The following is a 10799-nucleotide window of genomic DNA, read 5'->3' as shown; positions in this document are numbered from 1 at the left end:
CACTAACCCAATAGAGTGCTATAAAGGAAAGGGTTAGATGCCCTAACCCTAACCCTAAATGGGTTTGTATATATTCTACATTCTTAACTGAATCTAAAGTACAGTTAGTCATTTGTGGTGTGCTCTCTAGGTGTGCTCTCTCTCCTCATCTCCACTCTTCTCTCTCCCCTCTTCATATTTTATCATGGTATCAAAGCTCCCTTGCCTTCCACTGAGCCATTGAGATTCTTGAGAGTGCAAGAGAGATTAAGATCGAGAGTTTCTCTTGAGTGTTCTTCGAGCAAGCTCACTTCCATTGAGAGAGACATTTTCGTTCATTCATTCTTGAAGGAATTTCCCTCCATTGAGTGAGAGAGAAAGGTTTCCTTGAGATCTCTTGTACATTCGGAGAGAGAGAGCGAGATACTACACTGAGAAAAGGAAGCTTATCCTAGTTTATAACATCAAGGATTCACAAGCTTTACTCCCAGGCGGCCAAGCAACCGACTTCATCCAGAGCGGCTGCTCCTTAGCAACCCACAGGCCAACGCTTGCTTCAACTACAATCAACTACAGAGCGCCTTCACCAAGAGCCGCCTCTCCAAACACTTCAGTAAAGTCTGCATCAGAAGCTCTAAGGTTTTAAGCCTCCTATCGACTTATAGCAGCCTCTTGCAATCTCGACGACACTCTCGGCCATGCAAGCTCCTATCTACAACTAAGCAGCTCTAAGGCTCTAGGGAACTCTGCATCGTTTGCCCTTTTGCCGTCCCGATCCTTTTCTATCAACACACACCAAAGTTGATTTTTATGCATTCATCATCCTTGTGTGTAACAGGAGGCGATAGCTTTCTTGTGAACTTCTTGCTTTTTATCTTGTGCTATGTGCTTTTTATTTGTAGAGGACTCCATCAGCCCACATGCGACCTCCCACAGTAACTCCAACGAAGGCTCCATCAGCCCGCATGCGACCTCCTACAGTAGCTCCAACAGTGCCCATGCTTACAGGCCTCCAACGACTGATGGCTCATCTACTCCTACTACAATAGCAACAGCAGCAAGGCAAGCTCTGCAGCAGCGGCTCTCTCGTCTAGCCGACAAGCACCAAAGGCCTTCAGCGACTCTCGAAAGCTTCACTGCTCCATAAAATCCAAAGTAGCGCCAAGCTCCTTGCAATCGGGCAAATGCCAAGCTCCAGACGATGACCTCCATACCTCACAACACTAAACGCTTGCCTCAACGCCTCGACGTCCCGCTCTCGTTAGTAGCCTCACAAAAGCCTCCACCGACATAGGCTGCATGCAACAAGCCTCTACGAGTGACCTGCACTCAAGAGCGCCGCCTCATCGCCATATCTACGCACCTCCATGCAAGGCTTCATAGGCCTTCCTCAGTTCACCTCTCTTCCACGTGGTAGATAGAATTTGACCCAAGATGGTCCATAGTTGGACACGTGGCAGTCAATCCCATCACCCACCTTGGGAGGCGGACCACAGATTGCACAGCAAAGCCCTGGAGGTGCTTCACGGAAGCAAGAGCTTAGAGGGATTAGATGGCAGAATTTTGGCAATGCAATCACATAATCTAATGGACGGAATCAATGGAGGGCGCCTTCATAGGCGGTCTGATCGAAGCACAGGAAGCAAGAGAAAAGATCGGGACGAAACGAGCGATGGTGGAACGTATTTTAAGAAGGGTAAGAGCAATGCAGGGGGTGATGGGAACAAGAAAGACAGGGAAGAATGGAGCGACGGGGCCATTTCTTGCCTTCTGGATGCTTACACGGATAAATACCTGCAATTAAACAGGGGCAATCTGCATGCCCTGTTAGTATTGGGTCATAACTTTCAGCTTGTTGGTCTAATTTCAATAAAAAGTATATCAACACAAAGCCCTATTTAAGGCACATCGCACTATATGATTAGTTTTGATTTCAAATATGAAACCAAAAAGTTATTGGTCTTTTGGTTGGAGAAGGCGGAGAAGGCCTGATGCAAGAAATGGTTCGACTGCAACCTCAAGAGCAAAGACCTTGTAGAGGGCAATCTTGCACTCCTCTACAGTGTTTGTTATACCAAACGTAAGCTCAAGTACTTAGGCATGGGTCCCTATCGCGCAGCAGAGATCACTCCACAAGGGGTGTGTCAGATAGCCACCCTAGATGGAGTAGAAATGGAAGGCTACCTTAACGGGAGAAAATTGAAGAGATATTATGGACCGCTCACCCTGCCTACCCTTCAAGCCATCGGAGAAAAAGAGCTCAAGGCCAAGGTAGCCCGAATGAAACACTAAGCCATCGAGGTAGCTAGGGCACAAAATGGAAAACTCAAGCAATGTAAGCAAATGGCATTGCTTAAGGCAACACTTGAACACCCAAGACTAACTGATGAGCTAACGATAGAACCGGCCAGGTTACATGTCCAATTGTAAGGTCCAGGCTTATGCATTCGAGCACTCGTGGATCTAGGAGCGAGACACAACTTCATATTTCATGATGTATGGGAGAAGCTATAGGTATCGCTAAACCTCACCATCACTTCAATATGTGTTATTAATGGGCAACTCGTAAGTACACTAGGACTTGTGAACTTAACAGTTGTTCACTAGGCAGTAGAGATCCACTTTTATGCTCTCCCCACAGAAGCAATTGATGATGAACATATAATATTGGGAAGGACCTAGTGTTACACCATGAACTATCAAATCGACTGGAGGGCCAGTACAGCTTCCCTCACAAATGGTGGGAGGAATGCCATAATTTTGCTTTGTGAACCATGTCCTACTCCCTCTAGTGCACCATCACCGGCCCAAGGCAAGGAAGTTCTAAGGAAGGGCAAACCGGAAGCTCCATCCACCTCCAACCCTCAAAATCCTGACCCTCCAAAGAAAGTCCGACCCCTAAAGGAACAAAGAACCAACCATGGTGGTGGGCCAGGTATGATTGCCAATTGCTCCACCTAGTTAGGAATCCATAAACAACAAGTACAAGAGGCTATTCTCTGCACTCAATGCTACTTCAACAGCAACCGACGGCCCGAAAGTATCCAAGTAGAGTATGGCTCCCTAATCCCTACTGGGATGACTCTAACGGGGGCAACCCCACCTAAGAGGAGGATATGATGCCATCCATCGCCTTGGCTCCCAGGCTCTAATCCACCCCCCAACCATAGCATCCCCCCAAGCATTGGTGGGTCCAAGCTATTGGAAGGCCAAGATAGTTACAAAGGCAAGCAAGTCATCTGAGTACCAAAGTTCAAATCCCAAACCACAAGGGTAGTAACACAAGAACCTGTGTCAACCTTGGATGCAGTACCACAAGAACCTACCATTGAGAATCAAACCCCAAAGTCCCAAATGTGCCCTAGTACCACAAATTGTACAACTCAACATGAGGATCACCCAAGACCGCAAGGAATCAACACAAGAACCGACCCCTATAATGCGAGGAGTTACACAAGAACCTTCCTCCAAGTTTGAGGGCAAACCATCAAAGGTTGTTTTGCTCATAACATCACCAACAGTGTTGCCCAAACCACGAGAGCAAGTTCCTGTGCCAATGGCAGTCACATAAGAACCCCCCATGACAAAGGATCTTCCCACAAAGGATCGCCACCATGACCATGCACCTCTGGCAACCAGAATGAGGCACAAGTTAGACACGTGCTCCACATGTCTGTTAACACGCTATAAGGTAGTGTGACATTCATCGCCACCGCATTCCACATGATCATCGAGTCCAGGTCTAGGTGAGTCTGTACGGTAGGCATATCACCACAATGCACCTGCAGCTCACAAGTCACCTCCCAGCACATACACCCACATGTCTGCACAGTCAACACTAGGTGATTATGGTTGGTACGTCCATTTCACATTTTTTTGTATTCTTGCACGCTGACCTCAGAGTCTGCCACATGCCTCACCCGTACACCTCACATTCACAACCACCCCTTCACTCTCCCCCCTCCCCTCTCTCTCCTACCCTTTCCACACTCCCCCTTCTTCACTTTCCTTACTTTTCTCAGTCAGCTATCTCGTCGACCATTGCCATTTTACTATCCCGCTGACTGTTGCCGTTTTACTATTCTGGCAACCATTGCCATTTTACTATCCCGCTGACTGTTGCCGTTTTACTATTCTGGCAACCATTGCCATTTTACTATCCCACCAGCAATAGCCATTTTACTATCTCACTGACTGTCGCTATTCTGATATCCCACCGGTTGTTGCGTTGTCCTAGTGGTTATAACGCCAACCGTCGCCATTTTGCTGTCCCATTGATCGTCGCCATTCTACTATCCCATCGACTGTCACCATCCTGATATCCCACCAATTGTCGCCTTACACCATCCCCTAGTCGTAGGGATTGTAAAATCTATAGAAGGCATCATACCCCCTCAGGTCGTCGCCATAGCAGTTATAGTCAAACTCTATCAAAATTTTGTCAGAAGTCTCCTAGCCCCCTGCCCTCTTCCAGATAGCAAATCAGCACTCAGTTCATGTCCTCCTCCTCCTCCTCTTCTACCGATTCCCTCGTAACTCTCTTGCAAATGAGTTTTTTGATTTCGAGACGAAGCTTGGCCTCCACCCCCTATTCCAAAAGCCATCGACCCCTTTGAGTCACAAAGCATGCCCTCTGCCACAATCCAAATGCCCTCCGACTTCCCAGTTGAAGATTTGCAAGCGGAGAAAGATATCTCTATGCAACAGGATACCCAAGAAGTGCCTACAACAATAGGCACTCCCCCCTCAAGGACATCAAGGAAGTGCACCCCAGCCCCCATGAGGGAAGTACAAATTTGTGCAATCACAAACATACTCACTACTTTGAGAGGCATGGCTCCAATAGCTCGATGTGCCATCCACTCCCACTATGCATACAAGGGTGATGACTACACCCTTCATTACCACAACACAATGGCATATCAAGCATTTAAGGAGCCGGTGGTCATACAAGATGCGCTCGGAGTGTTGACAGGTCTAGGATCTATGGCAGACGGCCTTCCTTGTCACCTAGATATGAGGCTCCTAATAGAATTTCTCCAGGCCTATAGCTTTAATATGAATGTCAGCATCCTTTGTGATGCGACGTGCACTCCCCACTTCTACCACCTCAACGTGGACGTGGTGCAAGCCACCCCCAAACCCTCCAAATGCACTTCGATGCTGTCCGTGCATAGAATCTCATCTTCCACCTTGACCTCATTGCTCCACTCCCTCCTAACGCCCTCCAAACCATCCTTCGCCATGTAATATAGATCATTGCCGCCCCATTCTCACCATGTCTTACTTCGCATTAGACCTTTAGCCCATCTAGTCTCTCTCTCCTTTGCCCCTTTGACCTCCAAACCCTTGCTGCCCATGCAATTTTGCTTAACTTCCAGGCATGGTGTCGAGTCATCACAGAGTCCACAAATTATCCTCAAGATGATGATGTGATGCAATTAGCCAAACTCAGCCCATGGGTCTACACTCTTGACAATCTTCATCAATTAGATGCAAACCTACAACTGAGCCTCTGCAATGCAAATGCAAGGGCATCTCGTGGCTTACCACTCCACTGCTTACCATCCCCTTGGCATAATAATATTCTATAACTGGGTGCTACAAGCTCTCCAAGACTCCCTTGAGTCCTTGGCTAGCAATTTTGATACAATCCACGTAGCATACCTCAAGGAAGTTGTCGAGGAGGAGAGCCACAAGGAGCCATAACTATATTTAATTCTTTTGCCCCACCGCTCAGCTGCCACAATTGCCTCCCATTAATCCCGTCCAGCCCACCCAACAAGCCACCCAACCAGTCCCACCCCACTTCCTCGTACAAATCTTCCTGAATACTCTTCTAATGCCTCTAACACCAACACCGCACAACATGGGACCTCCCAGTCCATCTCATCTACCGCCTCGATCGATCTCTCAGATGAGGCCCTCAATACGCTGCTTAAGTTAGCCCATTTTGTACATACGCCCATTGACACGACACCCACAGGGACAATGGACAAGGAACCAATGCCAATGGAAGATGATGAGGTTCCTCCCTCCTCCCCACCGAAAGATGTACAGTGGAGACTTGACCTGTAATTGTTCTAGGAACTATCTAACAGTGCACTCATGCACCACTGGAAGAAGAAGCTCGAAGGCTCCCACCTCCACCTCCACGAAATCTTGGAAGTGCACCCCCTTATGTGGCTCATAACCCAGTCCTTCAACGACTAGCAATGAACACATCGAAAGTGCACATGAAGAGGTTACCACCTCTCCCCCTATAATCCAATTCCCTCACCAATGCCGACGTTGGACTCCAACCTCGCTAGCACATCCCTATTGTAAAAAAGGAGCAATTTTGTCACTACTACCATAGTGCCCACATCGATCAACGTATCCACACCTTGTATATGCCTATGGAACATTGATGGACTTGGGCCAAATTCTGTGAGCCCTAACAATGAGACCCCAACATTTTGTACAATTTTCTAAAAGAGATGATGCAGAATGAATTTTGCTTCCGCCTCCAGTCCTTCAACAACACCTATAGCTCTGTCCCCAATCCCATCATTGTTGCAACGGTCCACTTCAACCGCTTACTCCTCTTACTCCTCCGTGATCTCTATACCCCCACAGCCGGCTCGACAAAGCTCCACAATCTCAATAATCAGATCGGCCCCACTCAGTTTCAAGACCTCTACCTCTACCTTTGAGTTTGCAATCTCCATGGCCACCATATCTGCACATACGAGGACATGCATGCCACCCATTTTTGGATGTTCCGCTCGTACCTGACTCGGCTCACTCCTCGCCAGTTGGACCGCTACGCAATCCTCCAGATGGTCCTCTCCACCCAGCTCCTCCAGCATGGCTAATCCGAGGGCAGCTCAGCAATAAGAAGGGGGGCATGCTAACATCCATAGAGCACAGCCACAGAATGCAAGGTAAATAGTGATTAGAGGTGATTAGGCTTCATGATTTACTTAAATAGTTGTAGCCATGGAGGAAGTACAGTGCATGCAGTTTGAGCCACAAATAACCCAAGCGGTTCTAGGCCTCATGGGTTTGAGCTTCAAATAGCTCAATATCGGCCTTGCCACTCCAGGTTTTGAGCCTCATATACAGGGATTGAGCCTCAAATGGCTTAGGTCTTGGAGGCATGAGGCTAACACAAGCGCTATTTGGTGCTCTTATATGGTTAACACAAGTGCTATTTTCGACACACAATAGGAGAGATGGAAAGGATAGTAGAGATGCCTTAGCACCCTACGGCCCAAGAGCCTTATGAATATAAAGAAAGGGAGGGTGCAAAAAGGAAAAGGGTTGGCCCTCCCTTTAAAAAGTGACTTGTATAAAAGGCCAAATGGTTGACTTTGGTCTTCATTGTTGTATGCACAAGTTTGGAATACTAGCTCCCTCTTCTCTTCCAAGAGTCTCTTTGGGTGTTCTTCGGTTTCCTTTGTAATGCCTTTGTGTTTGCCACTCCAGCCCCCTTCACTGTCTCCTTCCCTTCTCCTTCTCCCTCCCTTCTCCCCTGTCTTCTCGCTTCTCTCTCTTCCCCCTTTCTCTCGTGGAAACACATTGCAACAATCCGAGAGTCGCATTGACACATGGGAATGGCTCATGCCTTGCATTGCTCTCATAAGGAGTAGCTTGGAGTGGAGGCTCCATCGGCATTACTTCAAGATCTCTATGACACGTGAGTCACTGTTGAGACTAAACAATTCACCTTAGCTCAGTAGCAGTCCAAAAGGTGTCCGTAGCACCAAAAAACTTGATTGTGTGCTATTAATAAAAATATTCCAATTTTAGTTTTGTTGAGTCTGTGGTGGCCATGAGAGGCTGTATAATTGGTCTATGCTCCCAGTTTGCAAAAAGGAGTCAAAAAGTTGACAGCCTACTGTCAAAGTTTAGCAGAGTCCATTCTCAAAACTATTGACACAATGTAGTTCCTTAGGACACTAGGGTTCTCCCAAAATTCACTAGGGACGTAAAGGAAAACTCTTCAAATATTATTGGTGCACAGAGCTGGATATTCAAGTTTGGCTTGGGAAAAGTTGAGAGAAAGAGTAGAGAAAGCAAATAGAAAATTCCGGAATGATCATGTGCAAGTAGAGCACCACATCGAGAAGGAAGCTCTTGGAGATGAGATCTCAACCCTGAGGTAGGGGTGGCAAAGGCACTGATCCTACCAACCAAAGAGATGGGCATATTAAACCCTGCCAATCTGAGCCCTTATCAAGAGGTGCCAAATCCATAAGTCATTAAGGCCAACACCAAGCAACCAATCAAAGTAAATTTCTAGGACTTCAGAGATGAATAGGATGAAGACCCATATAGTCATCTACAAAGTTTTCTACAGGTATGTCATAGAGTGTATGAATTACTTCCCTTGTACCTGGTAAACACTGCCCAAAGACCAACTCTCGATTCGTTACTTCATGAATTGAAAACATATGTTAGAATATCTCAGCAAGGGAATGGATGGCTTAGGGAGGCTAGAGTCATGCCCAAAAGAATATGCAAGGCAATCCACCTACCAAGTACAAGAACCACTAAAGAGGCCACGACACACCACTATGCAACTCCATAGGACCTCATAGATTTTGATAAGCAAAAATACAGAGGGGGAGTCTACCTTGTGGACATTAAGAAGCCTAAATTTGTTAATGCAACATGGGCTCTACCTCTCCTTTTGCAGATTAAGCCAAACAAGCATCCTCTATAGGTATCGGCTACTTTTTGGTATTTTTGTATAGAGACCAACCCATTAATTGGGCTGAGTATTTCTTCCATCATCTCCAAACATATTGCTAGTCCCCCAATAGAAGGTCTAGAAACCATGGCTCTTCATGCAATTTTGTGTTATTACGTGCATTGGTGCATGCCCCAATAGGTCTAGTGGAACCTATACTCTCTAGTACAAAAAAGCCACTAGTAGATCCAAGCAACAGTAGTAGCTGCATGACATCCTAGAGAAGCATCACAAGGGTGGGCGAACAAGAGCAAGTTGTACATACCATCAAGGCTGCAGGCATATAAGTTGCTAATCCAGCCCAAGAAGGGCAAGAATAAGAAGCAAGTACCACTGAAACCATAAACGCATTGGTGGACTAAGGTACTCAACAAGGATAGTATCACCAACCAAGAGGAGCAGCTGGATCAACAAGGCCATGGAAATGAAGGACAAGTAGACCAGGGTGCCAATGAAGAGACCTTGGAAATAATTCAAGACCATCCCCTATAGCTACAAGCACCCTTGGATTAAGACCTCCCCTAACTAGAACCCCTCCATAATGCTCTGTAATTTGACCAAATACAACAACCTCACTGCTTCACACATATAAGTCTACTTGAACACAATCCCCCTCGCATCCTCTTCTCACTAATCAACACCTCTCCCACGAGCACCTCAATGTCCATGCATGGACTTGCACTCAAGAAATACCTTTCCATGTAACAATCACCAAGCTAGACCCATTAGCGAAAGATACAATAGCAGTAAGTACCACCAACACCGATTGAGTCAGTAACATAGCTAACAAATCAACAAGTGCTCAATGAACACTAGCGACCCAATCAATTAATATTTTCCAAAGGAAAGAAGCAGAATCCAGACAACTAGTTTTCGCCTTGCAAACTAGCATAATTCTACAGCAAAACACAAGCAAAGAGTCTAGAGGCCACAGTAGAAAACAATCAAGATAACTTCAAGTGGTCCATAAACACAGAGAACCAACTCATAGAACCGTTGTGATTTTTGTGACGGTTATTGATGTCACCAATTTCTCCTTTCACCTATTGTTTGAGTGCTAATGTTTTGTCTCCTCTTCCTTCTTCTCTCTTTTTTCTCCTTTTTCCATATCTTTTTCTCTCTTTTTTTGGGCATGTTCCTTGCCGAACAATGGGGATAAAGGCACAAAGCCCTTCATACCCTCCATTCTTGCAGACTTAGATAGGGCATCAATGATCAATGCAATGTGGCAATTTAAAAGGAGGAACTAAAGGGGGGGGTAGGGCTTAGAAATATGGGGGTGGGGGGGGGCTAGTGAATTCAGGTGGAATGGACGAAGGGAAGGGGGTGTGAGGTGAAAAGGCAATGAGGAGGGGAATAGAGTGGAATGTTAAAAAGGCAATGAGGAGGGGACTAGAGTGGAATGGCGAAAAGGGGGGGAGGGGGGGGGGAGGGCAGGATGCTGAGAGTAGAATGGGAGAGCATAATGGTACAGGGAAATGGTAAGGAGCGAGGTTGGGAGAGCTCCTAGTGAGGAGAGTGTAACGGCCAAGTGAGGATGGGAGAGTAGGCAGAATGGCAAGGGCGGAGGGATAGAATGGCCCAATAGGAAGTATTTGAGAGTGTTTTAATCTTTAAGTGACCAATGTGACTTCATGATTGCATGTAGAATAACTAATAATTCTTGATCATATATATGGTAACTCAGCTCTTTATTGACTAGCTTGCGGCTTTTCTAAGGATACAAAATCAGTTCTTTATAGTAAATTTATTCAAGTCTCTATAATCAATACACATCCTATAGAAACCATCTTTTTTCTTGACAAAAAGCACTGGTGAAGATTGACTATGGGTGATCAATTCTCTGTCTAGAAGTAGCTTAATTTGTCTTTCCACCTTATCTCTTTCAACTCTTGAGAGATTATAGGGTGCTTGGTTTTCATCCTAGTTCAAGAAAAATCATATGATCTATATCCCTCTTGAGAGGTAGATGCTAAGGAAGCTACCAAAAACGTCAACATGAGCTATAGTAACTTTTGCATGGCCTTTTTCTTGACTACCAATCCATTGCCATCCTTTGTTTGGGCTTATTGAATAGCGTAAG

At 46.1% G+C, this 10799-nt stretch overlaps 1 pseudogene; it reads left to right on the top strand.

Moving 5' to 3' along the window:
* The first annotated feature begins 1566 nt into the window (after window positions 1-1566).
* Window positions 1567-10799, top strand: part of LOC147883046 (uncharacterized) — a 29858-nt pseudogene continuing 20625 nt past the window's right edge.

Source organism: Dipteris shenzhenensis, chromosome 28 (assembly GCF_047967505.1).
Source record: "Dipteris shenzhenensis isolate YYH24624 ecotype China chromosome 28, Dip_SZ_1.0, whole genome shotgun sequence".
In the NCBI taxonomy this organism is placed as follows: domain Eukaryota; kingdom Viridiplantae; phylum Streptophyta; class Polypodiopsida; order Gleicheniales; family Dipteridaceae; genus Dipteris; species Dipteris shenzhenensis.
Note: the sequence above shows the minus strand (reverse complement) of the source record. Positions and strands in the feature narration are given on the sequence as shown.